Source organism: Mauremys reevesii, linkage group 16 (assembly GCF_016161935.1).
Source record: "Mauremys reevesii isolate NIE-2019 linkage group 16, ASM1616193v1, whole genome shotgun sequence".
Lineage (NCBI taxonomy): Eukaryota > Metazoa > Chordata > Testudines > Geoemydidae > Mauremys > Mauremys reevesii.
Window position 1 is genome coordinate 27,148,426 of NC_052638.1, and position 17,918 is coordinate 27,166,343.

At 43.2% G+C, this 17,918-nt stretch overlaps 1 protein-coding gene across 2 annotated transcripts in view; it reads right to left on the reverse strand.

Annotated features, from left to right (window-relative positions):
* Positions 1-17,918, reverse strand: part of PDP2 (pyruvate dehyrogenase phosphatase catalytic subunit 2) — a 125,585-nt gene that overhangs the window by 42,786 nt on the left and 64,881 nt on the right. The gene's annotated exons all lie outside the window — the stretch shown is intronic.

Here is a 17,918-nt window from a genome sequence, read left to right on the forward strand (position 1 = left end):
CCCCAAGCCACAACCCCTTACCCCAGCCCAGAGCTCTGTTCCTAACCCAGAACCCTCTCCTCCACCCCCAGCCCAGAGCCAGTATCATCCCCACACCCCAACCCCCGCCTCAACCTGCAGCCCCCTCCCACATTCCAAATCCCTCAGCCCCACCCCCCCAGCCTGGAACCCCCTCCTGCACCCCAAACCCCTCTCCCCAGCCCCACCCCAGAGCCCGCATCCCCATCCGGATCCCTCACTCTATCCCACACCCCAACTACTTGCTCCAGCCCAGAGCCCCCTCCTGCACCCTGAACCCCTCATTTATGGCCCCACCCCAGAGCCCGCACCACCAGTTAGAGCCCTCACCCCCTCCCACACCCCAACACCCTCCTCAACCCACAGCCCCCGCCCACATTCCGAATCCCTTGTCCCCACCCCCCAACCTGGAGCCCCATCCTGCACTCCAAACCCCTCATCCCCAGCCCCACCTCAGAGCCCATACCCCCAGCCAGAGCCCTCACCCCCTCCTGCACTCCAACCCCCTGCTCCAGCCCAGTGAAAGTGAGTGAGGATGGGGGAAAGCGAGCCACCGACGGAGGGGGAATGTAGTGAGCGGGGGGGGGCGGGCCTTGGGGAAGGGGCGGGGCAAGGGTGTTCCATTTTGTGCGATTAGAAAGTTGGGAACCCTACACAGTGGACGTGCTATATACAAACTCCCTTCTTATACAGGAAAGCAGGGATAACACAACATTAATCAAGCTTTGTAAATGTATGCATTTAATGTATATGGATGAAAGCTTCAGGTCTATTGCGTGGGCTGTCTGGTTCTCTTATTGAAGCTGCTCCCCATTCAGGACAGGAAACACATGCAGTTAAAAAATAAATAGTTGAAAGCAAACAAATCAGCCACTGCATTATGTGCTATTGGATCCCCAGTGCAAGATAAGCTGCTGTGCGAATCCTTTCTTATCAGTGCAGCTGTTTCTGTTATTGCACAATTGATTTGTTAGGAGAGGAACAAGAACTGGATAAACTTGAAGGAACAGAACTGAAGGAACTATACAATGTAATCAACACAAAACAACCTCGCCTACTGAAATTTATAAATAGCAACTCAAATTTGTTACTCAGTTTTGTCAGTCAAATGTGAAGGGAGGAAGGAATTTAAAAAGCAATGTAAATGGACAAATGAAATTGTAAAAGATAATATAGTGGAAATGTTATCAAAGCAGCCTTACTTAAAAAAATAATCACCCCACAATATACAGTCATAAATTTAGTCTGCATTGCAAATGTAATGATCGGGAATAATTTAATCTACCGTAAAATTTCCAAAACCCAGGCAACGAGATTAGCGGAATCCTTCTTAATCATTAAGTTGGAATAGAATTGTTCTGTTGATCCATTTAAAAAAAGGAAGATTAATTTGCATTTCAATTTTGAGGACAAAGATGAGAAGAACATGCAAGGACTGGGTTGTGACATCAAGTTCTGTTGCTGCAGAGACTGATTCTTTCAATGTCAGAACTCGTACATCTGTGACAAAAGTCTGTTAAACAGCCCACACATTCATGCCTTGGCTTTTCTACCTGTCAGCTCCAACTCCCCTACTCATCAGTGGGAGCTCCTCATCTGAGTCATTGGGATAGCTTGTTCAGACACTGCTGTCCTTTCTGATTTCCATCCACCCACAGCTCTTCTCAGGGTGAGCAATCCAGACACAGCCCTAACCTGCAGGAGTGCTGGCTTTCGCATGGCCTCTCTTTCAGAATGTAGGTATCAGGGGCAAGCACCACACAGGAAATGCTTGGAATTTGTCCACCTGGAGTTGTGCAGTTGCCCTTGCAAGGTCATTTATGAGCTTTAGAAATGGTCACACTTCTATCATAGAGGAATGGAGTACTCATAATACACATTGGATTAATAATCCCAGAGATTGCAGTCCTCTGCTTATCCACACACAAGTACATCCTGGCTTCAGCTGGGAATGTGCCCTGGTTGGTAGCAGCTGTATGTTATTAGCATCCTGGAGCTGTTAACCAGGAACTGGATGTGCTCTAAAACAACAAGGAGTCCGGTGGCACCTTAAAGACTAACAGATTTATTTGGGCATAAGATTTCGTGGGTAAAAAACCTCACTTCTTCAGATGCAATATGGATGGATGTGCTCTAGGTTCCACACCTCAGAGTCCCCACCCAGAAGACCTGTTCCCCTAAACCCAGGGGCGGCTCTAGGCACCAGCAAAACAAGCTGGTGCCTAGGGCGGCAACATGTAGGGGGCGTCCCCTGCTGCCGGGGGGAGGCGGCAGGCTGGGCCGGCGGACCTGCCGCAGTCATGCCTGCGGGAGGTCCACCGGAGCCCCGGGACGACCGGACCTGCCGCAGGCATGACTGCGGAGGGGGCGCTCGTCCCGCGGCTCGGCTGGACCTCCCGCAGGCATGACTGCGGCAGCTCAAGCAGCCCGCAGCCGCGGGAGGTCCAGCCGAGCCACGCGGGACCAGCGGTCCCTCTGCAGTCATGCCCGCGGGAGGTCCGCTGCTCCCGCAGCTCCGGGGCGCCTCCCACGCATGACTGCTTGGGGCGGCCAAAAAGCTAGAGCCGCCCCTGCCTAAACCACATCTATCAATGGAGGACAGGATTAACTATAAAGCAAACTGGTTTATTAAACAGTGACTCAAACAGGAAACAGATATTTATAGGACCCCCAGCAAAACAATACACAAAGAGCGGACAGGTACAAGTTGGCACAACAAACTGACATAAAGTCAAAGTCCCAAATCCATGAGGACAAAGGGGAATTTACTGCAGGTAAGGTACAGAGGTACACAGCATACTACACCAAGTTCAGAGGAATGGACCCACGACAGAGGACATCACGGATAGAATAGATCAGGATAGCAAGGTGAGGACATAGGAATCAATCAGGAACTGATAGCTGGAACTATGCAATTTGGATCTTTTTCTGTGGTGTTCTGTAGATCCCTTGAAGTCTTGGCTAGGACACGTACTGCGCTGCCATTCAGGAAAGACAGCCTCTCCTCTTGGGTGCAGGAGTCTTTTATGCTCTCTTGTTACTAGGCAGAACACAGGCCATGTGACCCTTGCTCTTTCCAGCCTTAGAGAGAAAAAGGCACCAATTGTCTCAAGAAGAAGGTCACCAACATGGTGGAGAAACAACAACTCCTTACAAACAAAATGGCAAAGTGCCTAAACAAAATGGAACTCGTAGTTTTTTCCCCTACAGAGCTGCTTGGTGGTTCTACAATTAGTTTGATGGTCTCATTTCAAGTCCCTAGTAATCAGTTCCCACATCACCTAGCTAACCAGCACAATTGGAATTAACTGATTATCTGTTATCAGCCCAGCAGAGATGACAAGAACTAAAGAATTACTGAGGCAAGGCTGAGGCACATGGGTATTGGGAACCCTACCTGTGCTTTCCTTGTTCTATGGCACACAGAGGAGTTGCTTCTCAAGGGTTCTCCATACACCACCTTTCACCCAACTTTTTTTGAAGTTTTAAAAAATGTTCAGGTGAAATGTGTCCTTCTGGTCAGGGAGTTGGGAAACAAAGAGAGAACATCCCTTGTCCTTTGTAAGTTCAGTGTAATCTACCTCCCTCAGACCTCCAGATCAAACCATGCTCCATGTCTTTATTCAAGATATTTACTAAGTGGCATCTCAGAAATAGCATTAGCTTTTATTTCTTCCATTAGAGTCCACATTAATTTATCAAGTGCCATTGCATAACTGTAATTATTACATTACTTCCTCGTTGCCAGTTCTGAGCATAGAATGTCTCTACAAAGTTCAGAAATGTCTTTCTGAAAGCTCTTTTCTGTAGAAAGATTATGAAGCTAAGTAAATGGGGATAAGCACAGAGCCTGGATGTACAATCAATGGGATAAATCCAGGTCCTTTCATTAAAGCCAAATGAGGTACATCCAGGTAGGCCTTGACTTTATTAGAGCCATTTGTGACTTATCTTGCACTTTTTCATTAAACACAGAGGATATTTAAGAAACTCTGGGCCCATAATGGGTTATCCACTTCTTCTAACCACATACATAGAAGTTATTATTGCAAACTGTTGGTGAAATCCTGGCCCCAATGATGACAATAACAATGCTCCCATTGACTTCAACTGGGCCAGAATTTCACCTGGAATCTTCAAGGTAGCACCTGCACAGCCTGACAGGCTCAGGCTATAGAAACTGAAGATGGGAAGGTGTTTTAAATATCTCATGCAATAGGGGCTTCAATCACTGCCCAAGAGAGACTACAGCATAGAGCACTGTTGGGAAATTTTTCTTGGTGTTTAATTTAAAATGTCCTTTTCTTAATTTCTTTACACTGCCTCTGGTTATTCCCTTCTGATTATTCTTCAGAGGAAGTATGTAAACCACTGGTCAGTGTGCAAAATACCTTGCTAAAAATTCTTCTTCCTCCTCAGTGTTTCCATGCTTCAATATTTGCATATAATTATCAGCGCCTTTTTAATGCATCAGATAGACAGTTAGTTCTTTTAATCTTGCTCGTCTTTGCATCCCTTTAATCCTTTGAGTTTCTCCTCTCTGAAGCTCCTTACGTCTGTCTCTACCTCCCTGGTAATAACTGAATACAATGTTGCTGGTACCCTAACAAGTGCTGTATTAGGAGGATACCATATTATCTGCCCCAGATCTAGAATGGGGGGAGGTCTCAGTGCACGTAACCCAAAGTTACAATGGCCTTTTCTGCCATCACATTGTCAGAGAGGAAATTTGCCCGATTTGCCTTAGTTGTTTCGTTATTCCCTTTAAGAGTCAGACCCATTCCATACTGAAAAAGCGATTGCAGTCCAAGAGCCAAATTATAAATCCGAGCTATTTTGGTGTAAATCTGGACTAAATCAACTGAAGTCATTCGAATGACTCTGGATTTACTCAGGTGTGGCTGAGACTGAATCTGGCTCAAGGTCGTTTATTTATATGATATTTCTCAATGATTAATAGATCAATTCAGTTACAAAAACCAAACCTATCAGTTGTAAGCAGGTGCAGAAGGCTGTGCAAGACCACAGAAAAAATGGGAAATCAATCTATGGGGGGGTTCCTGCCATGTGTAAGCATCAATGGTGTACAACCCTGGTGTGGCTTTTTACTGATTTGGGTCAGAAAAGAACAAAAGATATAAATAAAATGGCTGCTCTGCCTTATTTAAGACCTAGGCTTGGTACATATATTGTACCCTGATTCTTAGGTTACAGACCTGACACACTGGGCAGGATTTCAATTTACCTGAAAGCAGTAAAGTGCCTCAGGCCATAGATGTCTGGGCATAGAGTAACTCCAACAGAAAGTCACTGAAATCAAGGCCGGAGTTACTTAGACCTTTTTTCCACAGTTCTTGCTTCCAGTTGGCTGGAAGGAGACAATCAGGAACTAAGCTTTTTGAAGTCTGGTGCATGCAATTATGCTCATACATTTGAGCATGCCTTAGCAGTGCATGTATATACCCAATGCATGTGTGTAAATCATGAGTGCAACCGTATAGCTATCTGCCTAACAGTGCATACACTAGATAGCTGCATGCAATTAAGTATGTGCCACTGTGTGCATACAACTGTGCCTGTCTCTAAACTACTACCATGAGGTAACATTTCAAAACATTCCAGTGGTTTAGAGCAGGGCTTGGTAATGGAATACATGGCCATTCCGGTTCCAACCCAGCCCACATCATTACCATATAAGGCCTGTTTGGTGACCAATGTGGTGTAAGCTGGTGGTCTAAGTCCAGTTCCTTGCAGACAGCTGTCCATACAATGAAAAAACAATATTGCAATTGACCAATAGGTACTTCTGTTGGTTGTCCTGACAACAGTCAGGGACAAGATGGGCCTGGAGACCGAGCTGCCTTTTCATTCCCAGAGATGGCTTCTCCATGCAAGGCTCAAAGTACATATTTGAGGAGCTGGGGGAAGCTTACACTGACACTACTTGTACCATAACCACTCTCTGGGTAAATAGTAACCTTCTGCCTTCCAACTATCAGCCCTATGCCATTCACAAGCCCTACATTTATTTTAAAGCAAAGACACAGAGAAAATTATGGGTTTAACCCCCATCAAACACATTTTACAAAACATCTTTATAATACAGATTTTTAAGAAGCTGTTATTGAGATTTCCAGTCCTGGGAATAAATATAATTAGATCCCCAAAGCCCAGAGCCCAGCGTCTGCTCAGACAGAGCAAGGAACTGTGCTCTCTAACTATTCCCCATAGAAAGAATCAGGGCTGTCTCAATTTGGCATGTCACTTTTGGAAGAAAAAACACCCTTCTGCCTTATGACAGAAATGAATGCATAGTCCATAGTCATAAGACTTTGAACATCTGTGCACTGCTTGGGGGAAAAGGAGTCAATGAAATCATACACACTGAACCAAGATCCATGCAAATTAGATAAGCAAAATCTTATTTTTAGCGTTTGCCCAACAGCAAAGGCAAAGCAGCAGCACATAAACAATCCAGAGAGGAGCAAGTAACCTAGGCTAAGCCAGGGCACACTAAAATATTCAAGTTCCAGTCACACGGGTTGTTCTTATAGTATAAGCACAGAAGGGAACCTATAATGGAGGAAGGTAATATCTTTTATTGGACCAACTTCTGTTGGTGAGAAAGAGAGACAAGCTTTTGAGCCAAACAGAGTACATCTACACAGCAAAGAAAAACCTGTGGCTGTCCATGCCAGTCGGCTCGGGCTCGTGGGGCTCAGGCTGCAGGGCTGGTTCTTTGCAGTGTAGGCTTCTGGGCTTGGGCTGGAGCCTGAGCTCTGGGACTCTCCCACCTTGCAGTATCCTAGAGCCTGCGCTCCAGTCGTGCTAGGTCTACACAGAAATAAAACAGCCCTGCAGCCCGAACTAGCTGACATGTGTAGACAAACCCACAGAGCTTTTCTTCAGGTCTGGGAAAGGAACAGTGGATTTATGGCTTATTACAATCTGTAACCCCCCTCTTTTTTGTATTATGACTGCAGAGGTGTTAATGGGACACTCTCCTTTGAACAGCCCCTTACATATGTGCTAATTAATTATGCTAAACAATATGTTCCATCTTGCATTTAGCTGTGACGCTAGGAGTACCTTTCCCAGACCTGAAGAAGAGCTCTGTGTGGCTCGAAAGCTTGTCTCTCTCACCAACAGAAGTTGGTCCAATAAAAGACATTACCTCACCCACCTTGTCTCTCTCATATTCTGGGACTGAAATGGTTACAACTACACTGCATATAATGGAGGAAGTTAAACAGGAAAAAGAAAAAACACACATCTCTGTCCCCTGACTATCCACACAGGGATCGACCCTGCAAAATGCCAAATGCTATGTACTGAAGCAATTCATAGCACCTCACAGGAGCAGACCCATAATGAATAGCTCTCCCAGCACAGGCCTTATCTGATCAGATAACAATGTTCACGCTGATGCATGGGACTGTGCCACAAATATCTGTACTTGCAGAAATAGACATCTCAGGTGTCCGCTTTCACCTCGTCTAACCCTGCATTGTGTTTGAGGTCTCTGGTTGGAAGGTGTCAGACGGGGCACAGGTGTCAGACGATGCGCTCCGATGCTGAGGCCTTGGGCCAATCACTGGTAACTTTCTGATCCCTGGCACCATGCAACCTCCTCAAACCCCAACCTCTATCGGAAAACTCATGTTACCATAGTTCATGGCTTCCAACATAGCTAACCTGCATTTCTTTCACCAGCCACCTGCTAAGGGATCATTCATGATACATAATTGAGAGAGTCAGGAAACCCAGTTGTCTCCTGACCTAGATGGAACACACTTGCAACCTGTAATGTAAACAGGACCTTACCTTTGTAAACATAGTTAAAACATCGTTAGGTCTTGTCCACTCTACAGATTGCAACTGTATTGCCATCATGTCACTTGATTCAGTTGTGTTTGTAGTATGGACAGCTGTTAGAAGAATGGATATGCTGTTATCCTAGTACAGGATTGGCTATGCTTCCATCTTTCCTACTTGAGCATGTGCCTTTCTGTCCGCAAACCTGCAGTTATCTTCATGGCCTCTCAAAACCAGTTCAGTCACTATATTTCCCCTTCTATCTCCATGCATGTTACCTTCTCAAAGCTCGTTTCATTACGTTAATCAGCCATGTGAAGATGACATAATTAAGCCGATGTAACTTATTTTGGAATCTTTTACCATGAGGCCCATCCAAGGAATAGTAGGGTCCTTCCAATGAAAGATGAGGCCTAGAGATACAAGACTAAATGCAGACCCGGCATAAGCTGCACTCATTTACTGTAGTTCTGAATTGGGCCAAAGATTTTTCTTAGGGTGTCTGAACAGATTTATTACATGGATCTCTGTAAAAAAGGGAAATACTGGGTGTTTCTGTACAGTAAGTATTTTTTGAAAAAATCCCATGAATTATGATCCCATGGTCTTAGTGTTGGGCAACAAAAATGTTTTCCAGGGCAGGATCTCCAGGATTGTAGACCCACAGACTCAGTTTTCTCCAAAGCTTATTTAAAGAATCCTGTTTTGGAATCATATTTTATTCAGGCCACATCCCAGTACACAACCCAGTACCCACATTCAGTACCTAGTTCCAGAGATGTTCTGCCCTTTCCATATTGTATTTCAATACAGAATGCAGAGAAATAACAATTGTAAACCCAATGGTCGCAAGATCACCAGCCTGTCTAACTATATCATGCCCACTACTCTGGCATCTGAGCATTGTTAATGTGCTTTCACACAAAGCACTGAAGGAAGAAGTAGTAATTCAGCTGTTTTCAGCATTCAACCTGACAATCATTGCCTGTGTTTTCCATGCTATGGTAAACAACTGAAACAGTTTCCTACTCCTGTCACTCCTTCGCACTTTACCTAATATTCCATTGAAGACTGAAGATTTTTTCTCAGTGAATCTATTTAAAATGTAGCGTATTTCAGTAGCAGTCTTTATTTATCTGGCTGTCAGCATGATGAATAACTGATTCATACAACATCTCAGCAGAATTTCATTAGAACAGGAATTCTCTTCCATAATGCAATAAAAAAGATAAAAATTCAATAGCCCAGGGTGTGAAGATGCTTAGAAATGAATATACGGTGGAGTGAAAAGAAGCACAAAGATAGAGTTGTATTAAATGTTTAAAGCAATAAACAACCTTGTTAACAATACAGAAGGAAAACACTGCAACATGTGTTTATTTTTGCTTGGAGTAAATTTACTTTATATAGATTCTCCTTGAATGAATAATCTCATAAACGGATCAAGCCCCAAGTGGCAGAGTTTTCCCTGAAGACAAAGTTGGCAAGTTCTGCTTATGTCACTGCAGAACAGATATAAACAACAACACTGTAATGTTTCAAAACATTTTCCTGAAGCTTTCCTGACAAACCCCACCAGAAATAAACAAGGTGAAACAGTTTCTATTAATAAATTATGCTCAGAGCTAAGTCTGGACCTACTAAATATTTAGCTAACCAGATAGATACTATAAATGATTTCTTTTGTTCCTTCCCTACCACTTAGGAATTTGTTCCAGTAACCAGTGACACCTACGAGTTGACAATATAACAATTTAATGCTGCTTTTTTTTATTTCAGATCCTAATCATTTCATTGCTAAGGAGCACTGACTTAGAAAAGCAAGGCAATTCAATTGACTCTTTCCACTGTTATATTCTCAAAAGGATAAAAGATTCCAGCGAACCAGAAATCTCCACATTCTCATGGCTTCTATCAAGGTATTTATACTGTACTCATTACCATGGTATTGGAGTGCCTGGGAAATATTCTACATATATTGTACCCTGATTCTGAGATTTCAGACCTGACACACTGGGCAGGATTTCAATTAATCTGAAAGCAATAAAGCACCTCAGGCCATAGATGTCTGGGCATAGAGTAACTCCAACAGAGATTCACTGAAATCAAGGCAGGAGTTAGACCTTTTTTCCACAGTACTTTGATATTTATATTATGGCCACAGGAGATAAATCTTTCAGGGAGAGGAAGAGATTCCACTATGCTTCTATGTAAGGTTTATTATTCAGTCCATTTCTACTAAGTTTGTTTTTAAATCCCCCACGTAGGCTTTCTGAGCCTTGTTTCACTGTCCTTCCATACAATACTGGGAACGTTCATGTTTCCAAGGGCCTTTGTCACTGGTACATGGACAGCTCAGCTACCAGTCTTCTGAAGTGCAGATTTGTGTGCACCAACCTGCCACACATGCACAAACCAAGACTCACACACTACTTACAAGCCAAATGTGAAAAAGCAGGCTCTGAGATTTGCATTCCGGTATAATCAGTCCCAACCCTGACATGTCTCAGAGTCTGCCTTATGTTAGCCCATGGCTGCCTTCTGTTGGATGACATTAAACAGTAGTGTTTTGGCAATTCCCTGCTGATGTTTTAATCCAAACTGTAGCCACTCAGGGAACTCTTCTCTTTCAAAACTATGACGGTACTAAGTATGATATAAATAATAACAACTAATGGAAGAAAGAACAATGATATGCAAATTCAGGCTGCTGCCTGAATGAGTCAGTTACAGGGCTAGGATTCCCCCTTGCTTTTCCCATCTAGATCAGAGATCTCAGCTAAAATCCAGCTTCTCTTTCTGAGAAACCAAACCAAAATGTTACTGCTGATCATCTGGTCACATGGGAAAGGCTGATCCATCCAGGAGAAAAACCATGAAACTTTCCCCTGGTCACCTTTGCCAGTTAACATACTTCAAACAATAAATCCACCAGCAAACAGCATCTTCAGGAGGTTTGTGGATCTCCAAATGAAACCCAGAGCCATGACTGGCTTGGGCAAAGGTTTGTGGCCACAAACAAAATCTGAGCGACCAATGAATGGGTGAGAGTGAGCTGGAATCACAGCACACTGAGTACATTCAAAATAAAGATTTGCACGTCTAGTACAGAGCAGGGATGGGTCTGAACCAAGACACCCCACAACTTGGCCCCTCCCAGAGATGCTCTGATTTTAGTTTAATCAGCTTTCTTTAACAATCCTGTACAGTGCACTGATTTAAAGGGCCAGGGTCCCTAATGCAGGGTCTGTGCCAGTATGAGCCGGTGCTAACTTTGGCGGGGGGCTCCTGCAGCTGGAATGTCTGCCAGGAAGGGAGCTGCATGGTGCCTGCGGGGCTGGCTCACAGCCAGACAGCACAGCACAGCCCCCATAAGGAGGGCACCAGTCAAGAAGGAGGTAGTGTCACTGCATTGTCTTTGCAGCCGCTGCTCCTAAAGCCCACCTACCTCCAGCAGGATTAAATCTACTCCTACCCCCAGGATGACTCTCCCCTCCCCTACAATGAAATGGGCCATTCTGGTACCATGAGATTCACTCTGCACCAGAGGGCGTGACAATCCCAAAGCTGCCTATTTACTGTGATACTATTAAAAATTCATTTTGTTTCACTAACCCCAGTGGGTTCTCCTACTGCCTTTTAGCACTTATTTTAAACCCCTTTTTATTATTTCACCCTGACAGAGGCAGTAACATCTCTTCTCCCATTACAGCAACCCAGCTTCCTTCTTTACAAATCGTATATATGATAACATGGAAAACATGTTCTGTTTAGATAGAGGTCTGTTGTGAGCCTCCTGCTATTTTGGGCACCACATTTTAAATACAGTAACTGGAACAATGAAGTTGACTTCGGTCTAAAGTGAATTAGAGAGTAAGGCAGGGATATGGCTGTCTCTAAGCCCTACACAAGATTCAGATTTTTATCTAGATCTTAGAAAAAAATTACAAAAATCAGTATTATAAAAGTTGTTCAAGTTAAATCTAGAGCAAATCAGGCATGTAGCTGGTCCATAAAAGATCAGAATCTTACCTACTCCTTTGTATGCATCACAGCTGTTTCAGCAAGGTACTTAAACATGTAAGCACATGAACAATCTCACTGAAGTCAGAACATGCCTAAGCACCTTGCTGAATCAGGTCCCAAATTACTAAGAATACACCATTGAGTCAGATTTTCAAAAAGAGCTTTTAATTTACCCTTTGTCCAAATGTGTACCCTGCTATCTATTGTGTGGATGCTTAGTATGGCTGCTTAGTAAGAACCCACTAAAAAAAAAAGGAGTACTTGTGGCACCTTAAAGACTAACAAATTTATTTACAAATTATTTACAAGAACCCACTGTAACTTTATTTTTATTCAGACAGCTCTGTGGCATTTCTGTTTGCCTAGAGGACAAAGGGCCATGTTTTTAAAAGTCAGCCTTTAAATTTGTGTACCCAGTACTGCACCCACAATTCATTGATTGAAGCATGTGCTTAATTAACAACTGATGTAAGTGTGTGCTGACTTCAGTGGGACTAATCAGACATGTTAGCCATGCGTTTAAGTACCTTGCCGAATCAGAGCCATAATGCCATACAAAGGTGATGAGAACTATGTGCGTTTGGCTCTCATGGTACAGTGCAGTAATTCGCAGGGATTATAGACCTCCAAGAGCATGTTTTCAAATGAAACCACACTGCAGCTCTGACTGTATTTACTACACAGGTTTCTTCTAAGGGCTAGTTCAGTTGAAGCAGTGGAAAAAGAGAATCACTGTCAGCCTTAGATAGTGCCCTTAGGAAAGAGGGGGTCTCCCTTTTCAAGAAAAAAATCCTTTTCCAAAAGGAGGCTCGGAGTGTTTTTCTAAAGCTAAAGCTGTTTATACAAAGAAACTATAAGGCTGAACTCTCTGTAACCCTCCCAGCAAGTAAGGATCTACTGTAGCTGTATCGAAATAGAACAAACCAGAAATAAATACAGGCACAGCAGGATTTCTATGAAAAGAAGGAGCAAAGCAAGGCCATGCCCTGGGAACACTGGGGGCAGGAGGAAGAGCTGTTCCCACCAATTTGTATTTTTTTTTTAGGGTTTTATGGAGAAGATTACACTAGGGATGGATTTGCCCCATTATGGATACTTCACTGAGTTAGATGGAGTTGCACCAGGAATTCATCTGGCTCATTGCTTCCCTTGTGCACAGTCCTAGGGAGAGGACCAGTGAGCCCACTTCTCCTCCCTGCTCAGAATATCCAGAGATTGCAACCACTGTCCCAGAGGACAGCAATTCTACCAAACTAGTCCAGCAAAGCCCATGTGTGCTGACCTCCAGAGCACTCGGCAAGATGTTTCTATTTTCCATAGCTGGGGGGGAGGGAGGAGGGAGAGGACAGGGAGTTGGGAAAGGCTGACAGGCAGAACAAAAGAGAATGATTCATTGTGGACAGTGGGGAGGTCTGTTTAGGGTGTTTCTGACCCAAGCCATGTTCTTTTTAATTTTTGTCCAGCGCTTAGACCCTGACTGGCTGCTTTCTATATGTGAATAAAGAATAAATAGTGCATGTGCACCAATAACACAAAAAGAGTTCCCCTATGAATGGATAATAGTTTAGAAAAGTCTGCATGGTGGGATTTTCAATGGAGCCTACAGGAGTTTGGCACCCAACTCTCAATGAACTTCTATTAATTAACTCCTTTTGGTCCCTCTGAAAATCCCAGGCAAAGTGTCTGTTAATTTTTCCTTGAATATCCCTGTCTCTTTAAGATCTGAGTTCTACCTATTGGTTTATTTTCATGTACCCCAACAGAACTCCATTGTCGTCAGTGTGGCTTTCTTTCTTTAGTAGGTTTTACGACTTCTTCTAGGTGAAAGGTAATGATGTCCCTGAGCCATGTGTTACTCACAATAAAAGACAAATTGGTTTTAAAGCTTCCTCTTCAGCCTAAGTAGGAAATTGTATTTCCTGATGTGGCTGCACTGAAATATGCTCCCACCTTGCCTGGGTTTCTCCTCTTGAGTCTTTCCTATCTACTTTCTAATGTACCTTGTGGTTAGCGTGGGAGCTGGACAGCTGAATTTTACTCAGTGTATGACTGCCAGGAACTTACTTATCCTCTCTGGCACTCATCCTGCCCTTCCGTATCATGGGGATAAGACTTTGCTGCCTGGCAGAGGGGGTTTCAAGATTTCTGTGACATACCTTGAGCTCATCGGATGAAATGCTCTGCAAGGGCCCAATCCTCTCAGCTCCCATAGAAGCCAATGAAAAGTGAAGAAGTTGCAGGGTCCAGCCAGAGGCTATATGTATTATTGCTTTATTACCACAGATGTACCCAAAGATTCTTTTATGTGCCTCAGATTTTCCTCTATCATTTGGACCAAACTCAGAGCACTATAGTAACATGTAGCAGAACCCCAGTTGTCAAACTAAACTTTCATGGTGCCTCCCACTAGCAAAAAAGACAAAAAGCTGACTAGACTGGAAAGAGGCCCCATCTGACTTACTTCAGGAGACAGGCCAAGCTTTAACTAGAACCAATGGAATGACCAAGAAAAGAATAATAGAAAAAGCTTTTAAATATACAGGAGGGTTGGTGGTATGTTGTGTTTCAATGCTTCAATAATTCAGCATCATTAGGATGCCAGGGCTAGAAAAGCAAGGCTGTGACAGGCTAGGACTGAGGACCTTGGCTCAACAGCAAGGAAAGCTACTTGCGTGATACCTGGCTCTTGCTACCACTAATAGTCCCTCACATCATCAGCACAGTTTTTATTTCAAATGTGCCACATTTTGGGAATCCCTTTGAAGCTATGGTCCCAAATATTTTTGGAGCTTACTCACATCTTATAATATTGGTCCAGATCCTGAGCTACATCTAGCTCAGTTGAGCAGGGGGATGCAGAGGAGGTCTTGTGGATGCATTTTAGACAAGTTCCCCCCAGTGTAAGTTACAGCAGCCTGAAGGCTGCTTAGAGTTACACTGACTGCCAATAGTCCCAAGGAGCTGATATTAAAACCAGGAATCATTATGACATGGGGGAAGCCCAATCACATCCTCTTTCCCACCCACACCTCCTTTCCTGGCAGAAGGGTGAAGGGAGGTGTAGGAGCCGTTATACCTGCTCCATGCTATTGGAGGATCACCTAGGCAGAGGTGATTCTAGTATGGCTGCTAGCTAAATCACCTTAAAGGATGCTGGTGTTTTAAAGACAAAACTAGCACTAGTGGGGCCCACACAAACCCATAAATGACCTGTCTCCATCTTTGTCTCAAAATTCAGAATCACATGGGTGACACTTTCAGAAAGCAATAACTCAGAACACGATTGCCATCTCCCCAAACTTGATTTGAGTTACTTTCAGAGAGACTGGGTCTCTTGATCCTGCTGTTTTTCTGAAATCAGACAAGAAGGGTTGATTTCTTCATTTCAGCTCATCAGGAGTAAAGGCAGGAGTAATTACTTTGATGAGCTGAGTAATGAGTATTTACAGGCCAGAAGTGCCAATATCAATACTAAAGCTGCATAGAGGAGGGTAATCCCCCACCCCACCCACAGAAGAAATTGAGGAGAAAGACAAAAAGTCTCACGGGACCAGATTGGTGTATAATAATTTTCCCCAATGGTGATGTTAACAAATGATTCATATCTGGCAAATGAAATCCAGGTACTTTCCTGAGGTAAAAGCAGAATCCCACAGCTTTTTAGTCACAGACTTGAGTAAGTGAAGGGGAACCACTGCCCATCCTCCAAAAGACCAAGAAAACAAATCCCAGAGACAATTTATTCTGTGTTTGCTGTTCCCTTTATTGCTAAGCTTCACTTTGAGAACTGGCCCTGCCCTTTTTGGATGAGGCTGGGTAAGTAGCAGCCCTTATGAGTTGCCTCTTTACATATTTCTGATATTCAGTAATTCAGGAGGTACCACAGCTTCTAGCCTAGATATTGCATAACAATTTTCATCTTTGGAGCTCTTCACAAATATTAATTATTCAGTTCTCACAACACTCTTAGGAGATAGCTGGGATGATAATATTGCTCCTATTTTACAGGTAGGGCAACTAAAGCAAAGACAATTGATTTGTCTAAGGCCAGAGCTAGGATTAAATTTTAGGGGTTTCTGGATCCCAGTCCTGTGCTCTGACCACCAGAGTCTAGTGACTAGACCATGCCCCTATAAAGTCACATGATTCCCCAACATTTGTACTGAATGTTTTCTTCATTTGTTTATACAAAAAATATATAGGACTCAATGGAATCTTTCTTCCCCCCTTCTGCCCCTCTGCCCCCCCCCAAGAGAAACAAGAGATTTTTCCAGTATTCCACTCTTCAGTATTCTCCATAGCTTCAATGTGAAGAGGGGCATTCCTCCCTATTTCAACTGCACCAATGCTTATTAATTAGGGGCACTTTGGGGCATGTCCCTTATGCCTCTGCTTTGGCTGCTCAGCAATTCAATGAAGTCCTGTGGTGTTGGAGCCCCCTACTAGAATATGAATATACACCCTATGTAGTCAGGTGCTGGAGCAGCTATCCCCACATCGGTTCCTTCCTCTAGAAGAGCTAAAAGGGTTACTACATTAACCGCTGAGAATGTTGCACAGAATTAAGAGGAAGGTTCCTCTTAATTCTGTGCAACTTAATTTTTTTAGTCCAATTACATTCTCATCTTCTGCGGGGGAGTGCGGGAGAGAGGGCAAGGGGTTCGCTTTCCTCTCAATAGCAGAACCGCTGCTCCCAATATGGGCTCATCAGAGATCACACCTCAGAATAGTGTACTGCAGCCTCCTTGAAAACAGGCAAAAATCAGTCTGATCTTAGCCTGGGAAAGTAACTCAAATTAAAAACAAACCAAGCCTGGTGAAATGATTGAAAGCAGTTACTCAGCAAAAGGGAAACCTCACTCCCCCTTCTCCAATTCCCTGGTCTGAGAAGTCACCTTGCACACTGCAAGTGCTTTCTCTGCATGACTGACAACTTGGCATCCCTGACAAGAACAATTTGACTTTGGATGGAAGCTGGATCTGTGGCAAGTATATAGTTACAAAGTAAGTCATGCTTTCCTATCTCTGAGTGCATGCTCTATTTATGGCACATTCCAGAGTCTGCAAGGATTCCCAGAACACTGCAGTCTCCAGTTGAAAGTTATATCTGCAGAGGATGGAGTAGAAAGTATAATATTAAAAGACCCATTGTTATCAGAAAGGGTGCCTCGCAGGTGGAGCCAATGGGGAATATATGAAAAGTTATTGTCAGACAGTACAGTCTATTTTGTCTTGATTCCGAATGGTAAATCATTGCATCTTGTAATATAATGTAAAGAGCAAAATAACTATTACATAGGAACATTTAAAGTGCAAAGTCATATACTTAAACATATGATAGGAAAATGAGATTTTTCTGCCACATTTTATAATAATGTGAATGTTAGAATTTAAAGACAATTTAACATCACTTTTGTCTAAAAAGAAAAAAGTGCAGAAGTAAACATCCTGCAACCCACTCAGCCATGGGATAGAAAGTTTCAATATTTAATTTGCTTCATTAACAAATGTCAATAATGTATTCGACTTCTGCATTTGAAAATAAAGCTCTAATAATAAGAGCTTTTAACTCGATAACACAAAAAATAAAAATAAAAAGGCAATGACACATAAGATACTGTCAAGGCTTTAGAAAGATTAAGGAGGAATAAGAGTGAAGGAGAACAGTACAGGTTTTCTTAAAAGAAAAACAAATAAATCACCGGACTTTCTTAATAGCTTATGAAATTGGTGGGGCCAGTCCATTTCTTAGTTATCCACACATCACCAGAAGCACAATCACAGCTGGCACTTATATAAGGATCTCGACAGACCAAGCAGAGATACTAAGGTTAGTATGGATAATCCGTCCTCAAAATTTATTTATTTTGGCTAACTTTCCTGAATTAGGGCTCAAACCCAATCTAATGCCCAATTAAATAATGTCAGTCTTACCACTGAGTTCAGAAGGCATTAAATCAGGCCCTTAATATCCATTCTGGCGCTGTCTCAACCAGCGTTGGAGTCGAAGCTTTTAATAGTCTATCAATAACTTTATAGAAACCAAAGCAGCTTACACC